The following is a 15,724-nucleotide window of genomic DNA, read 5'->3' on the forward strand; positions in this document are numbered from 1 at the left end:
ACTGCAGCATTGGTAGCTAGAGAGAGAGCCTATTGAACTAGAAAGCAGCTAACAAGTAACTGTCTAAAGATTTAAAATACAGCTCTTGTTTAGATCATCCTTCATTTTAATCACCTTCTCAGGGGGAAAAAGCCTGCTAGTCACAATGGAAATACATCAAGGCCAAATCTTCTGATATCCATTCCCAGAGGTTTCTTTCATCTGGATTAAGCCTGCAGCTCCAGGGCAAGGCCAAGTGTGTGGCCTCCAGCATCCATGCTCTTCCCATCTACCAGAGCAGACAGGGTCACACCAAGCCTCCGGGGTGGAGTGTAGCCCGCCCCAGTCAACCAGTTGTTGACTTTTGCAGAAATGGAAGCAGTGGGTTTTAATTGAAATTTAGCTGCAAGGCCAAAACAAGCACAGCTGGTACCTAATGTCCAACCAAGGTTTACTAAACCATCAGGATCTTCACATACTTTCTGACAAACTGATCCTCCAAATTCTGCCCCATCATTGACATTAGTATGCAACTGGAGGTCCCCAGTCCTGTAGCCCACTGCAAAGTGATTCCTCCTCTGCTTTGACTTGGTGTTGTCAAAGCTCATCTGGTACCCAGCAAGCTGAACCATGAATTGCAAGTCCAGCAAAATCAAAGTTAACATCAAAGCCAAGCTTTACATGCTCCTTCTTGTAAGAGGACTTGATTTTGCCACTTTTTTTTCTATGTTTGGTGAAAAGGTAGTATCTAATATCATTTTCGAACCCTGACAAATTTGGTCTTCAATTATGATTTCTGTCCCCAGAGTGTCATCAGTGTTCCATTTTTCTGTGAAAGTCAAGTCATACTTGCACCATTTATATTTGGACTCCAAGATCCCAGTAACTTTACCGGTGTCTGTATTAGATGAACCAGACTGATAATTCCACACCACCACGTGACTTTGCTTTTACCTCGTTTCACCAACTTAAAACCAAATCCTTTGTCGAAACCCTCTCTGGGAGCTTTGACAAGGTGAGCATGTGATGGAGGAAGACACACTGGCTGTGTACAGGTCTGTCGGTAGGTCGACATGGTCAGGACTGAGGAAGAGGTGATCTGGTGGTCTCCTTAGTGAGGCTGCTGCTATTGCTCCACTTGCAGGTGAGGCCACTGGACTCACTCATGGAGCTGCACCTGCCATGGCTGGAGGGCAAGGGAAGGAGCTTCATTGTCTTTTAGCTTCTAGTATTGCTGTTGAGAGGTCTGATGCCACTGATGCTTTATCCTTGTATGTGACCTGTTCCCCTAGCCCCTGCCCTCCGAGATTCTTCTCTTTACTTCTGGTGTTCTGGATTCTATGATAAAGTGTCTTGGTCTGTATGTGCCTCTGTATGATTTGTATGTGCCTTTGTCTGTGTCTCTGTGTGTGCATGTGTGTAAGTGCTTGTGTCTGTGTGTCTGTGTGCCTGTGTCTGTGTGTCTGTGTGCCTGTGTGTGTAAGAGTCTGTGTCTGTGTGTAAGTGCCCGTGTCTATGTGTCTGTATGTGTATATGTTTACATTCACTGTGCTGGGCACTCCATGAGTGATTTTAATCTGAAAGTTATATCCTTCAGTTATAGAAAAATTTTCCTTTACTCTTTCTTTAAAAATGTTTTCTCCCTTTTCTCTGTTTTCTCTTCCTGGATTTTGATTATTCAGATGTTGGACCTCTGGACTAATCTAGTGCTACTGTTTATTTCTGGTTTTCAATCAGAATCTCTCTCTCTCCATCTCTCTCATTTCTCTTTTGTTTAACCTTCTGAGTGACTTTTCTGAAAAAATCTTGTAAACTTTCCATTGAATTTCTAAGTTTTGCTGTCAACTCTAACCTGTTTTCGAACATATCCCCCTTTTACGCTTCCCTTTTCCGTTTCGCAGGTGCAATATCTTGTATCACTTTGAGAATATTATTTATAAGTTTTGCTGGCATTTTCTTATGCTCTTGTACTCTCTTTTCTCCAAGTGTGTTTTATCTGTTAATGTGTTTTATTCCTTGTTTTTGATTGTAGAGCTGTTCTTCAGAAGGCAGGTGATCCTTAGCTAATCATACTTATTTTGGTATGAGTCACATAAAAATTAATTAGAAGCTCTAGTTCATGCATGAACCTCACAGTCTTCCAACCTTCTCTGTATTCAGCCATGTTTTGTTAGGAGACCCCCAGATGTGGATATCTGTAGGTATTCTCTCCTGGGGCTGGTCAGTTTTCCCAAGAGGAATCTTCTGTCAGCCATATGTATGTCTGGATGTACAAGGCTGACTCACAGTAAAGCATGTAGATTTCACTTAATCCCACTTCCAAAATAAAAAGTCTCAACCATCTTCTGAGCTGCTATTGGTATCTCCAATTCCAGAGGCTTTCTAATTTACCTTCTGCAGAGAGTAAGCCTCTTTTCCTCCACTTGGGTGAGCAGGTACCATTGCTGGATAGTACAGGCTTGGGGAATAACTGCTCTTTATGAAGACTTTTTACAAATCCCATGGTTTTCTGTCTGCCCCTACATTCTGGCTTTCAAAGATATCTGGTGTTTCTGATTCCTAAGCCCTGCTGAGGCTTGAGGTGCGCACTGCCTTGCTTCTTTTTCATTTTTCCACTTTCTAGCTTTGATTTCAAGGTTCTCAAGTCTGCCACGTCAGTTACCACTCATCCAACTGCTTCTCAACTTCCCCAAAGCATGTGGATCGCTCTCACCACCTGCCATTTCTTCTTCCGTTCTCATTGTAATTATGAGTGTTTGCCTTTTGTATTCTTTCTCTGTCATTTTTGTTGGGATTAAGATGAAGGCAGTGTATAGCCTTTTCAGATTTTTTTTTTTTTCACTTAGCCATGTGCATTTTAGGTTCCTCCGTGCTTCTATGCATTCACCTACTGAAGGACATCTTGGTTGCTTCCAAGTTTTGGTAATATGAATGAAGATACTGTAAACACCCATGTGCCATGTGTAGGTTTCTGTGTGGACATAAACTTTTATTTGGGTAAATACCAAGGAGTGAGATTGCAGGATCATTCGGTAAGAGTATGTCTAGGCTTTTGTTGTTGTTGTTGTTTTGGTAAGAAACCACCAAACCCTCTTCCAAAGTGGCTGTACTATTTTGCATTCTCACCAGCGGTGAATGATGCTGTACATCCTCACTAGCATTTGGTGTTGTCAGTATTTTGGATAAATAGTATAATAATATTTTTAATGTCCTTGTCTCCTAATTCTGTAATCTCTGTCAGTTCTGGGTCTAAGTTGATTGGTTTTTTTTCCTTATTATGGGCTGTATCTTCTTGCCTTTATACATGCCTGAAAATTTTTTATTCATTATAGAAATTGTGAATTTTACCTTATTGAGTACACAATATTTTTGTATCTCTATAAATATTCTTGAGCTTTGTTCGGGATGTAGTTGAGTTTGATCCTGTGGGTCTTTTAAGCTTTGTTAGATAGGCCCAGAACTGCATTTCCTTGTGGGCTAATTTTCCCCCACTATTGAGGGAAGACCCTTTTGAGTACTCTATCTGATGCCCCATGAATGATAAAGTTTTACACTCTGGCTGGTAGGAATAGGAACAATTCCTGGCTCTGTGGATTGTTCTCTCTAATCCTTTAGGGTGCTTCTTTTCCCATCCTTGAGTAGGTTCCTTACCTTTATGCGTGGATCAGGATTCAGCTGAAGACTCCAGGGAGACCCCCTGCACACCTCTGGGGCTTCCTCTCAGGGGTGCTCTCTCCTCTCTGGTACTCTGCCCTGCACTCTCTAGAGGCCGTGGCCTCCCCAGATTCGTAGCTCCATCTCTGAAACTGAGATCCTCTTGGCTTCTTCCTTCCTATCTTAGGGGCCTGGAAACTCTCTCCAGCCAGTAAACTGAGGCAGTCACAGCGCTCACCTCCTTTGCTTCTCATCTCTCCGGTATTGCTACCTTTCATTGCCTGATGTCCAATGTTGTTCAATATTTTGTCTTGTTTTTAATTTTTCAGCCAAGGAGATAAAAATGGTTTCTTTTATTTCAACTTGGCTGGAGATGGAAGTCTAAAGATTTCTTTTGAATTAAACCAATTCATTAATAAAGACAAACCTTTATTACTGCAGTGTTCAGAATAGAGAGACTCCACAGAAGCTGTGGTCATGATAAAAATAAAATCTAGCAAGCACAACCCTTTGGTCTGTGGTTTGGGTCAGCTATGATGGAGCCACTAGGAGGCTCGTGTTATCTGGCCACTCCCTTCCTAGATGGAGACCTGCAATGGTGGCAGTCAGTGAATCCACAGTGGAGGCTGGGTCTGATTTCCTGGAAGGCCAGAGGCCAGTCTCTGTCTTTGGGAAGTAGAGCAAGGGCATAAGATGGTGGGTGACGATGAAACCACTGGAAAAGTGATTATGATATCAGTGCTGTTTTTCTTATTAAAAAGTTCCATCTAACCATTTGGAAAAAGGAATAAGAAAGGGATCTATGTTGGCAGCTTGAGAAAGACCAGCTAACTGGATGACTCCCTGGACCTTCATCTCTTATCTCCTGTGGCCTTCTGGTGCTATCCTGCTGTTATCCTGCAGCTCAGGGGGTGCAAGTCTCTGGGCAAGCTTGTTTCTCACATACCCAAAGACGAGCCCTTTGATCATAAGCACTTCAAAAATTTTATCTTCATGATAGAATTCTTTCCAAAATTTATTGCATACCTTCCTGCCTTGGTAAGAACAATAAAATGGCAATACTACTACCACTAATAACAAATGCTTATTGAGTTTGGCAAGGTTTAAAGTGCTTTGTGTGTGCTAATTCATTTAATCCTCACAACAACCCTGTGAAGTAGGTTACAAGTATTCTCACCATTTTATCAATGAGGAAACATACACAAGGAGATTAGGATTTTGTCCAAGGCATGCAGATCGCACAGCACAATTTTATCTATTCTTGGCCCCTTAGAGATATCACTAGGATCATCAAATATTGGACTAAATATTGGACTGTAGCCATGAATGCAGACATGAACATGGATGGGCCTACAAGTTCGAGTATGTTACCTCGAAGTTAGGTTCCTTGTGAAGCCATTGAGGACCTTGTCGGGGCAGCACTTGTTCTACATGAAAGCCTCCAGAGAAGCAAGCTCTGGAGGTGTCTCCTAGAAAGTAAGAGTCGTAGAAGATTGATGAGGACAGGGAAGAGTGGAGAACTGGAAACAATGTGGTTGGGGGAGGTGTGGTGGTGGGGGACATTAAAGGTGCACAGATGGCAGCCACAGCGGGCTTCCCTGAGCACGAAGCAGTGTGACTGCAGTTGATTCTTCCATAGATTGAATGGGGCCATTCAGACTTAGGCTCACTTGTATTAATGGTGACCCTAACGGTTACCTAATCTTCCCATGGGTTAACTAACACACTGATAAAATAAAGAACTTAAATAGAGTACTTAAAATTTAGGTATGATTGGCTTGGATTGGCTCAAATCTGTATATAAAGTGCTTAGCAGAATGTCCGGAATGTAGTAATAACTCAGTGAATGGTCTTAGCTGTTTTTAATAAGGAAGTACTGGAGTGAGGCCAAGAGGAACAGTTGCCTTTGGTTACATAATCCATCTTGTCCATGACTTTGAATTTAGTCTCAGGGACACAATGGGCAGGTTTCTCTGGAGGATGCTGGTTCCCCGAGAGGTGAGAAACTGGGCTAGTAAGCTCGGACCCACGTTCCCACCCCACTGGGCAGCCTTACTGAGCACGGCCCCTTCCGTTCTGGCTCCCTGGGACTTGGCTCACTGAGTTTGGCTCTGGGCAGAGTCGTGTGACTAGTCCTCGCTGCACCCAGCTTGCTCTGGCGGGTATCAGGTGGCCTGCAGCTTGAAGAACTCCTATGTCAGCGGCTCTGGAAGCCAGCAGGTCTGCAGAAGAGTCCAGAGGTCTTGAGCTGGAGACACCCAGAGGCCCAGCGGCAGACTAGTCTAGAACAGCGACATCAGACCTGGCAGCACACGGCTCAGCCCTGTGGAGTCCAAACTACAGTGGCTGCAACTGTCCCCTAGGCTCCTTCTCCTGTGGCCCAGATATGAACTGCGCCCTGTACAGACCGGAGGACTATACCTCCTGGGAGCCGCAGCTTCCTACAGAAGACCAGTGGGTGCGCCAGCAATGTTAGAATGGGCCCATGTGCCCCAGGGAGGCAGCCTTGTCTGCAGCACAGAAGTGGGAGAGCATAGCTGGAAGGAATGGAGGACAGGGGAGCAGAACTCAGGACCAGAGGGAGGCCTGAAGGAAGTTATCTTAGTGTAGTCTGGTATAGAAAACTTTTTTAAAAAGAAAAGTAATTTTAGTATTTTCAAATCCTGTATCTAGTATTTAAGGGAGAATTGATGCCCTAGGAAGGTTTGACATTTTTCTTTTTACATCAAAACCTGTTCTCTAAATGAAATTGCTGGTGGAAGCCCAATGCAGGGAGCAGGTGGAAGCAGAGCAGCTGTGCTGTGGCCAATGCAGATGCCTGGAGTCCTGCCCCCGCTGCGTGTGGCTCACTCAGGAAACCTGAGGCCCACTGCTACAGAAACAAGGGCCATGCTTTGAAACCTCTATAAAATAAGAGAAAGAGAAACTCAGTCACTGCCAAAAGAAGCAGTGCCCCGTAACAGCCCATGTCCCACTGTGCCTTATGGGCAGATGCGTCTCCCATTCTACAGCTTCAAGGTTCAATTCATGCCCCATCTTGAATTCTCACTGATTCTGGACTGGCACATCCAAGTGAATGAGCATTTTATTTTATTTTATGTATTTTGTGAGATGGAGTCTTGCTGTGTCATTCAGACTGGCATGCAGTGGCATGATCTTGGCTCACTGCAACCTCTGCCTCCTGGGTTCAAGTAATTCTCCTGCCTCAGCCTCCTAAGTAGCTGGAATTATGGGCATGCACCACCACTCCTGGCTAATTTTTGTTTTTGTTTTGTTTTTTTGAGATGGAGTCTCACTCTGTCGCCCAGGCTGGAGTGCAGTGGCCGGATCTCTGAGGCAGGAGAATTTTTGTATTTTTAGTAGAAACAGGGTTTCACCATGTTGGCCAGGCTGGCCTTGAACTCCTGACCTCGTGATCTACCCTCCTTGGCCTCCCAAAGCGCTGGGATTATAGGTGTAAGCCACTATGCCTGGCCAGAATGAACATTTTAAAAAGTAACTTTTGAATTAATGAGATAAGATTTATGCTTCATTACTTTTTTCATATTTGTCTAATTACCACCCAGTTTGCCAAATGAACCATTGCCAGTACTTGAGAAATCTCAAGAGCCCCTACTGCATCATTCTCCTCTTCCCCAGAGGGTACCGCTATCCTGACTTTTGTGATACTCTCTTTTTTTTTTCTTTTCCTAATAGGTGTATCACCTGTGTATGTATCTCTAAGCACTATAGTTTAGTTCTGCCTGTTTTTAAGCTATATAGAAATGAAATCACAATTTCATTCTTATAGAAGTTGCTTCTTTCATTTAGCAGGATGTTTGTACAATTCAGCCATGTTATTGAATTTCTACTTGCAACGGATTTTGAGCATATCATTTCCATGTCCTTGGAAAAGTCATTTAACTTTTTTGAACCTAGGTTGCCTCATCAGAACTCCGAATTCCTCTCTTACTGGAGAAGAGAGAAGATAAGTGTGACACAAGGGTCACAAATTACTACTGGGAATGGGAGAAAAGAGAAGTAGACAGTTATCTATGAGTACTGACTCCCTTTTTACTGAACTCAAACAGAGAAATGAACATATTTGTGAACAATAGGAGGCTGGGCACTATGCTACGCAGGCTTTCTCTGTGTTAATTCATTGAATTAAGTAATTGAACAAATATTAATTGAGTGCTACTATTGTGCTAAGCATTAGTGATATAAAGATGAACAAGACATAATCCCTCAAGGAGCTCCAGTTGCAATGAGAGAGAGAAAGAGAGACAGAGAGAGACAGAGAGAGAGAGAGGCAGTAAGTAAATGCTTCTCATTCAATACAGTAGGGGTTATAATGGGGGTTTATGCACACTGCCTAATTAGCCCAGGGGGAAAAGTGGCGAATTAGACCTTCAGCACCGTGCAAGGTGATGCAGAAGCGGTGGCATTTGCATGGTGTTTCGAAGGACAAGGAAAAGAAAGTAGAGAAGGGGGACATGGATGAAACTGGAAACCATCATTCTCAGCAAACTATCGCAAGGACAGAAAACCAAACACCGCATGTTCTCACTCACAGGTGGGAGTTGAACAATGAGAACACTTGGACACAGGTTGGGGAGCATCACACACCGGGGCCTGTTGGGGGGAGGGGGGAGGGTGAGGGATAGCATTAGGAGAAATACTTAATGTAAATGACGAGTTAATGGGTGCAGCACACCAACATGGCACATGTATACCTATGTAACAAAGCTGCACGTTGTGCACATGTACCCTAGAACTTAAAGTATAATAATAATTAAAAAAAAAGAAAGTAGAGAAGGGAAGCTATGTCAGTCCAGGAAAGAGCGTGTGTTTATTTGTAATCTATTGCTGTGTAACAAATTACCCCCAAATTTAGCAGCTTAAAACAACAAACGTTTATTACCTCACAGTTCTGTGGGCCAGGCGTTTAGAAGCAGCTTAGCTGGTAGACCTGGCCAGGACGTCCCCCGAGATTGCTACTGAGAAGTTGTCTGGGCCTGCAGCCATCTGAAGGCTTGACTGAAGCTGGAAAACCTGCTTCTAAGCACTCTCCTGGGGCAATGGACAGAAGCCTGTGTTCCTTGATGGCTATTGGCCAGAGGCCTCGGCTTCTCATCACATGGGCCTCTCTGGAGGCTTCTTGAGTATCTGTGTGATGTGTCAGCCAGCTTTCCATAGAGTGCTTGATGAGAGAGAAAGTAAACAGGAGGCCACAATGCCTTTTATGCCTTAGTCTCTGAAGTTGCTGTCATTTCTGCACTATTCCATGTTAGAAGGAAGTCCTAAATTCAGCCCACACTGGAGGGAAAGGGAATTGGGCTCCAACTTATGAAGGGAAGACTACTAAAGCATTTGCAGTCACATCTTAATTCTATCACCACGTACAAAGGCATGAGGTATGGATGTTGCTGGCGTGTGTAGAGAAAAGTGAGATGCCCGTTGTGGCTTGAATGGGTTAGTGTGGAATAGGTGGAGTAAAGGGGTGCCCAGAGATGAGACTTGAACTTGAGGCTGGGCCCTATGGTCAGGGCCTGGCATTCCAGGCTGCAGAACTTGGGCTGCAACTTGTTTCTCCAGGTGTACTCAGGCTCGAAGTGCCCTGGGGCTGGGAGTGCCCTGCCTCTTAGTGGTATACTTGGTACTTTGCTGGGAGCTCAGCACCATGACTGGCCATACTACCCAGAGGGAATGGCACCACATAGCCTGGTTCCCTAAGAGATTCAGCCCCAGAGGAACTGTGAGGCCTCAAAGCTAATGGTGCTGGGCCGCTCTGTGAACTGATGGTCTCTCCTCAAATAGCCACCAGCCAGGACTAGTTGTACCCTGATGGAGTGGCACAGCCAGAGCTGCCCACCTTCCTCTGCCAGAGCCATCTCCCATCTTAGAGGGGAGAAGGGTGCTGAACTGCCCCCACCAGCGCTCTTCACATCAGGAGTTCTGATGAGCCTGGTGGAAAATTTCAGCCACTCTTTTCAGGAAGATGTACACACATAACTTGTGCATTTGTGAGCCTGTTGGGGCTTTTCTATCCCCTCTTAGACCATCTGGGCACCCCTCCCCTCCCACTCCTCCAGGCCTCCCCCCGCCATAGGTTAAGAGCTTTGCTGCTGTGCTGTGGCTCCTCCATCTCAAACTCCCCTAGTGGGTGGGTTGGCGGGGCAGGGAGTGGATGGGAAGAGACAGTTGGGCACTCCCCGTTTGAGTCCTCAATAAGATTGTCTCAATAAGTTTGCTCCAAGTCCTCAGTCTCTGGCTTTGGAAAGTTTCAAGCCTTTCCTAAGATTTCCCCACTGTGGTCACCTTTCTGGTCGCCTCCAGCTCTAAACTCCTGATTCCACAGAACTAATTCAGTTCATGGGTTACCCTGAATCCCCTGTGCTACTCCTGTTCTGTGCCCCCGTGGTCCCAGAGCCCCAGTTTAGCTTCTTACGTAATTCCACAAAACACCCTAAATTGTACGAAGCATGATGTTAATTATAGATGTGACTGTAAATCTATAGGAGGAGAGATTTATGTCATAGCATTCAGGGTTGCCAGATAATACCCAGGATACTCGGTTAAATTCAAACTCCAGATAAACAATGGATAATTTTTTTCATTGTATGTCTCCCCCTGCCTCGAACCCCCCACCCCTGAATTTTTTCCCTAAATCTGGCAGCCCTAACAGCAATGCTAACAACCTCGAATTGCACATTAGACATCCCTGGTCCTTGGCCTGCCCTCCACTGGGGATTTTTCATGGACCGTGGCCCCTCTGTCATCCCCAGTGCCCTGCATCTCATTGGCTCTCTGCTCCCGGTCTCCGGTTTCCCTTTGTTCCGCTTCCTCCTTTGTCCTAGTGCAGGTTAGCTTGCACATCTCGCATATCCAAAACCATCCTGGCTCTGAACACAACAAAAGGGCCTTTCATTTACCCAGATCTACTCTCCTTCCAAGGTAGCTCCCTCTCTTACATACATATCATACGATAAGACTCTTAAAGCAGGCCGCCATGGTGACAGCAAGGCCTTGCCTTCTCTTCAGGATGGTCCTTGCAGGCTGCGATGTTCCCGGTAGAGGAGGTATGTGAGGCTGAACTATTCACACATTCAGTGCACAGTTATTGCCTCATATACTTAATAGACCCTGGGTATAAAATGATGAATACGATGAAGTGTGGGGCACCGAGTGGTGAGTGAGACCTCAGGGCAGAGAGCCACAAGATCCTGTAGTTGGTTCAGGGTGGAGGGATACTTAGTGAGCTATGAGATCCCAGAGGAGGGGTCAATCTCAGAGGACTTCTTGGAGGGGGTGTCATTTCAGCTAGTTCAGGATGGATAAAAGGTACTTTACAGGCCAAGAAAAGGGGACAGATATTCATTCTGAGCAGAGAAAATATAGGTACAGGGAATGATAGAGAAGTTGGCATGGGGAGAAATGTGCAGGAAAGGCCAGTAAGATGGGGGTGGTCCTGAGGGTTTGTGCTGAGGTTGGTGGGTTGGTGAACCTCTGTTTGTTGTATGCCCCTGCTTACAGCAGAAAGAGCTCACCTCCCTTTGTTCACACAGAAGTGACAGCAAGTGTATTTATTTCCTGTTGTCATGTAACAAATTAGCACAAACTCAGCACTTCAAAGCAACATGCATTTATTATCTCATATATTCTGAGAGTCGGAATCAGAACACAGCTTAGCTGGGTTCTCTGCTTCAGGGCTGCTTTCAAGGCTGCAGTCAAGGTGTTGGTTAAGACTGGGCTCTCATCTGATACTCGACTGTGGAAGAATCCACTTCCAAGCTCACTGATGTGGTTGCTAGTGGAATTCACTTCTTTGCAGGTTATTGGACAGAGGGCCAATGCTGTCTGTCAACTGGAGACCACTCTCAGTTCCTCGCACATGGAGCCCTCTGAAGTGGCACTTGCTTCATTGAAGGATGCAAGCCAAGAAGGCAATAGAGTCTTTTTGTAAGATTGAAATTATAATTCACGTAATCTAATTATGGAAATGACATCCTACCACCTTTGCAGTGTTCTTTTGGTTAAAAGCAAGTCATAGGTCCTGCCCACAGTCAAGAGAGAGACATACAAAGGGACCTACATGCCAGGAGGCAGGGGGCATTGAGAGCCATCTTAGAATCTGTCCACCACATTAAGCAGCCATGAGTTGTGTGAATATGTGATGGGGCATGGCTGGCAATGATCGGTCCCTTTGGGGAGGGAAGTACCATATTAGTGGGAGAGAGGGGCAGGGAGACCTACCCAGGACAGATTTGTACAAACTCACATGCTGGTCTCATTGGGTTAGGGAGAGCTGGCCTCCTTTTAGCCACCCCTGCACAGAGATGACATTCCCTCTCTGGAAGAAGGCCTGATGCCTCTGCGTTGGCTTCCTGTTACAACGGGCCATGATGAATGGGCATAGGCCCCCTTCATCCTAGTTTTACCCCTGGGGCCCTGTACACCTTGCCAAGGAGGTTGACAGGACATGAATTAGGGTAGTGGCCATAGGGATGGGAAAGAAAGACTGAAAAAGGATTTAGAAAGTAATATTGGATGACTTATGACAGATTAGATGTGGAAGAAATGATGTGTAGGGAGAGGTGTGGGAATAAGTTTCCGCAGTGGGAAATTTGGTAGACAGTGATGTAATTAACCAACAGAAGAAAACATGGGTAGAAGGTCTGGTGTCTTTCATCATGCTGATTTCCAGAAGAAGATGCTGATAATTACCAGTATAGTTTCAGAGCTTAAGACCAGGAGACTGGCTAGGGATGGACAACTGGGAATCACAGTGAGGAGGTGATAACTGGAGCCTCCTCTGTGGGGTAAAGCACCCAAGCAAGCAAGAGTCAGCCAGGACAGATTCCTTGAGGAGCCTCCATCCAGAGAGAATTAGCAAAGCTGAAAAAGCTGGAGAAGGCTTAGAAGGAGTGGACAGAGAGGCGGGTGGCGAACCAGGACAGTGCAATGTCCTAGGAGCCAGGGGAGGAGCAGTGGCAGCATCAAGTCTCGTACAGACAGGAGAATGGATGCCGCACATCACTGTGACTTTGTAGAGACACGTACAGGGAGCAGAGGGGACAAAGCCCTATTTCAGGGGGATGAAGAGTAAATGGGAGGCAATTTAAAGAAAGGGGACTAAGGCTTAGCAGGCAAAAGCATGAAATTGGAGCACTGGCTCCACAGGTTGCCAACTTAGCAGCCTCTAGGCAGGCCCCGGCCTCTTGGAAGAAAAGGGCACACAGCACCCCTCCTAGGGCTGTTGTGAGGTGTAATGAGGTTGTGCCTGTGACAGCACAGGAGCAGCAGCGCAGGAGGAGCAGCGCAGGAGCGGCAGCGCAGGAGGAGCAGCGCAGGAGTGGCAGCGCAGGAGTGGCAGCGCAGGAGGGGTAGCGCAGGAGCGGCAGCGCAGGAGGGGCAGCGCAGGAGGGGCAGCGCAGGAGGGGCAGCGCAGGAGGGGCAGCAGCGCAAGAGGAGCAGCGCAGGAGCGGCAGCGCAGGAGGAACAGCGCAGAGCTCATCTCTACTTCTACTCCTGCTTCCCGCCAGTGTCTTCTGCAAAAATGGTCTTTTAAAACTGTTGCCCTCCCCAGCTTACACATACCCTTGTGTGGGATAACATTCACATTCCCTGCATGAGTTGGCCTCTACTCATCTCCCCATCCTCACACCCTCATTTCTGTCCTCCTTGAACATGTGAAGCTCTTTCAAACCTCAGAGCCCTTCCCTGTGGAGATTCCCCTGCCTGGGCCTGTCTTCTGACCTAGTTGTTGTCAGTTACCCTTCGGGGAAGTGATGGCTTAAATGTCATTTCCTAAATAATTTCTCTGACCCCTGACCTGGGTTAGGCTTCCTGGCATCTTCTCCAGCACCTGGCACAGTTCCAGGTGCATAGCAGGAATGCAAACAAATACTCATCCATGAATAAAGGAGAACTGACTGTGTGACCTTAGGCAAGTCACTTCACCTCTCTGTGTTTGAGTTTCCTCCTCTGTAGTAGAAAGGAGGACTATGTATCTCTAAGATCTGTTTTGGCTCTGGCAATCTTTGGCTTTTTAATGCTAGTGTCTGTGCAGGTTCCTCATAAGGCTTCACGGTATAATGCATGTGAAAGCCTTGTTGAATTGAAGGGGGAGGGGGAGGAGGCTAGGGAGCTTGGCAGAGGCAGCAGAGTACCCACAACGAGGCCCACTCACCCACTCATTTCCCCAGCCACCCATGGGGCCTGCAGTCCCCATGTGTAGCCTGATAGGAAGGGCCTAGGGGACAGTCAGAATCAAAACCACAGCCTCCTGTTTCTAGTGTGTGGGGTTCAATTCAATGTGCTAGGGAGGAGACTTCCGGAGAAAAAATATTCTGAAGGGTCACATACACCCAGACAGTGTGGACGCCTGCCACACACACATAATAATATGTGCATTTACAACTAATTACATACAAATAAAAGCACACACACACTCAGAGGTGTACAAGCACATGGTCAATGTGCTGCAGAGCCCACCTGCAGCTCCCTGAGCCCAGGACAGCTGTGTTACCTTCTGAGTCTCTGGGTGTCTGGGTCTTTACCCTTGCCTTCTGGGTCTTCCCTGTCTCAACAGACCCTGAGGCTGGGCACCGAGGCCTAGGTGATTCAGTGCTTTCCCTGATAATGCTGAAAACAGGCAGGAAGGGAGGGTAACTTACAGTGCTCTCCAGATGTTACCGTATTTGCATTTCCATAGTCTATGTGTCTGAAAAAAACTGGGTTTAGTCCGGAAACTTGGTAGTACGCAGGTGTAGCTTTCAAGAGAACTGGGAAACAATGCTGTGTGGAGATGGCGACCACTTGTGAGCTGGGGCAGTTTCGCTATTTACTATTCAGGCTGGCCATGATCTCACTGAACTCGCAGAAGGGCCTTCTGCACAGGTGTTTATAGATGATGAAACTGAGACTTGGACATGTAAAGTAATTTGCCCAAGGCATGCAATTTGTAATTGGCAGATCTGGGACTCAGGGAGTGGGCTTCTGATTCCGAAGAGAAGGGCTCTTACCGCCCTACCAGCTCAGCCTCTTGCCTCCGGTGTGTGCCCCTGCCCTCTCCCGCCTCTGGGCTCCACATTCTGGCTGCTGACTCCCTCACACATGGCCTGGTGGAGCCCCTACCCATGCTGAGTGGGGCTGGGAAAATGGTGAATTTTCTAGAAACCTGTGAAAGCGCCGGCTAGGAGAATGGCTGCCTGGGACACTCCAGCTACAGCCCTGGGGCAGTGGCCTTTGGAAGGTGCAGAGTTTTCTGGAGATAAGCAAACATGAGTCAGGAGAAAGAGACAAACAGCTCACCCCTGCAGATTGGCTGCTGGGACATGAGATGATCATGCAATGTCAAACTAATAGCCTCAAATCTTTTTGAAATCGAGTGCCCAGTTGACAGTTAAATCAGTCTGGAGACAACTTCTCTCCCTCTCAAAACACATACACACACACACACACGTGCATGCGTGCGCACACACACACACGCTCTTGATGTGGATTGTAGGACCGGAGCATGCAGGACTTTACAGCTCTAAAGGACCTTCGAGCTCATTGAGTTCCTGACCACTTAGTGTCAAGAATCACCCATTTAAAAAACAAATTCCAACCTCAGCCCATTCCAGGTCTCCGGAATTCTAAGGGAATCTCTAAAAATCTTCTCAAGAAGCTGGATGTTTTACCAAGTTCCTGAAAGATTCTTATCACTTCAGAGTTGGCAGCAGGGCAAACGTGGATTCCCAGCACCGGGCCTCTCTGTCACACCACTCTTCTGACCGCATAGAGAAGGAAGGGTGGAAGGAAATCAGAGTTACTGAGCGCCTGCCATGGGTTGGGGTCTGCTGGACAATTCAGTAGTAAGAGCAAAAGGGAACTCCCTGGGTGCCAAGTGCTGTGCATGGTGCTTTTCCTGCTTTTGAAATTTAATACTTACAGTAGCTGTTGGCTGGGAATGGTTACCCTCCTCACGTGCAAGATGAGGAAATGGGCACATAGGGGCTGGGCACTTCTCAGGACCCAGAGGCCACAAGAGCTAGAAGCAGAATTTGAAGCTGGACCTCAGCTGGAACCTTGAGAGCCCAGGCTCTGCGGGCAAGGTGGTGGGTGC

General features: G+C 46.6%; 1 pseudogene; it reads right to left on the minus strand.

Annotated features, from left to right (window-relative positions):
- Nucleotides 1-206: 206 nt before the first annotated feature.
- On the minus strand, nucleotides 207-1,054 carry LOC108528148 (voltage-dependent anion-selective channel protein 2 pseudogene; annotated as a pseudogene).
- Nucleotides 1,055-15,724: the final 14,670 nt, after the last annotated feature.

This window comes from Rhinopithecus bieti, unplaced genomic scaffold (assembly GCF_001698545.2).
Source record: "Rhinopithecus bieti isolate Rb0 unplaced genomic scaffold, ASM169854v2 scaffold_3040, whole genome shotgun sequence".
Classification (NCBI taxonomy): domain Eukaryota; kingdom Metazoa; phylum Chordata; class Mammalia; order Primates; family Cercopithecidae; genus Rhinopithecus; species Rhinopithecus bieti.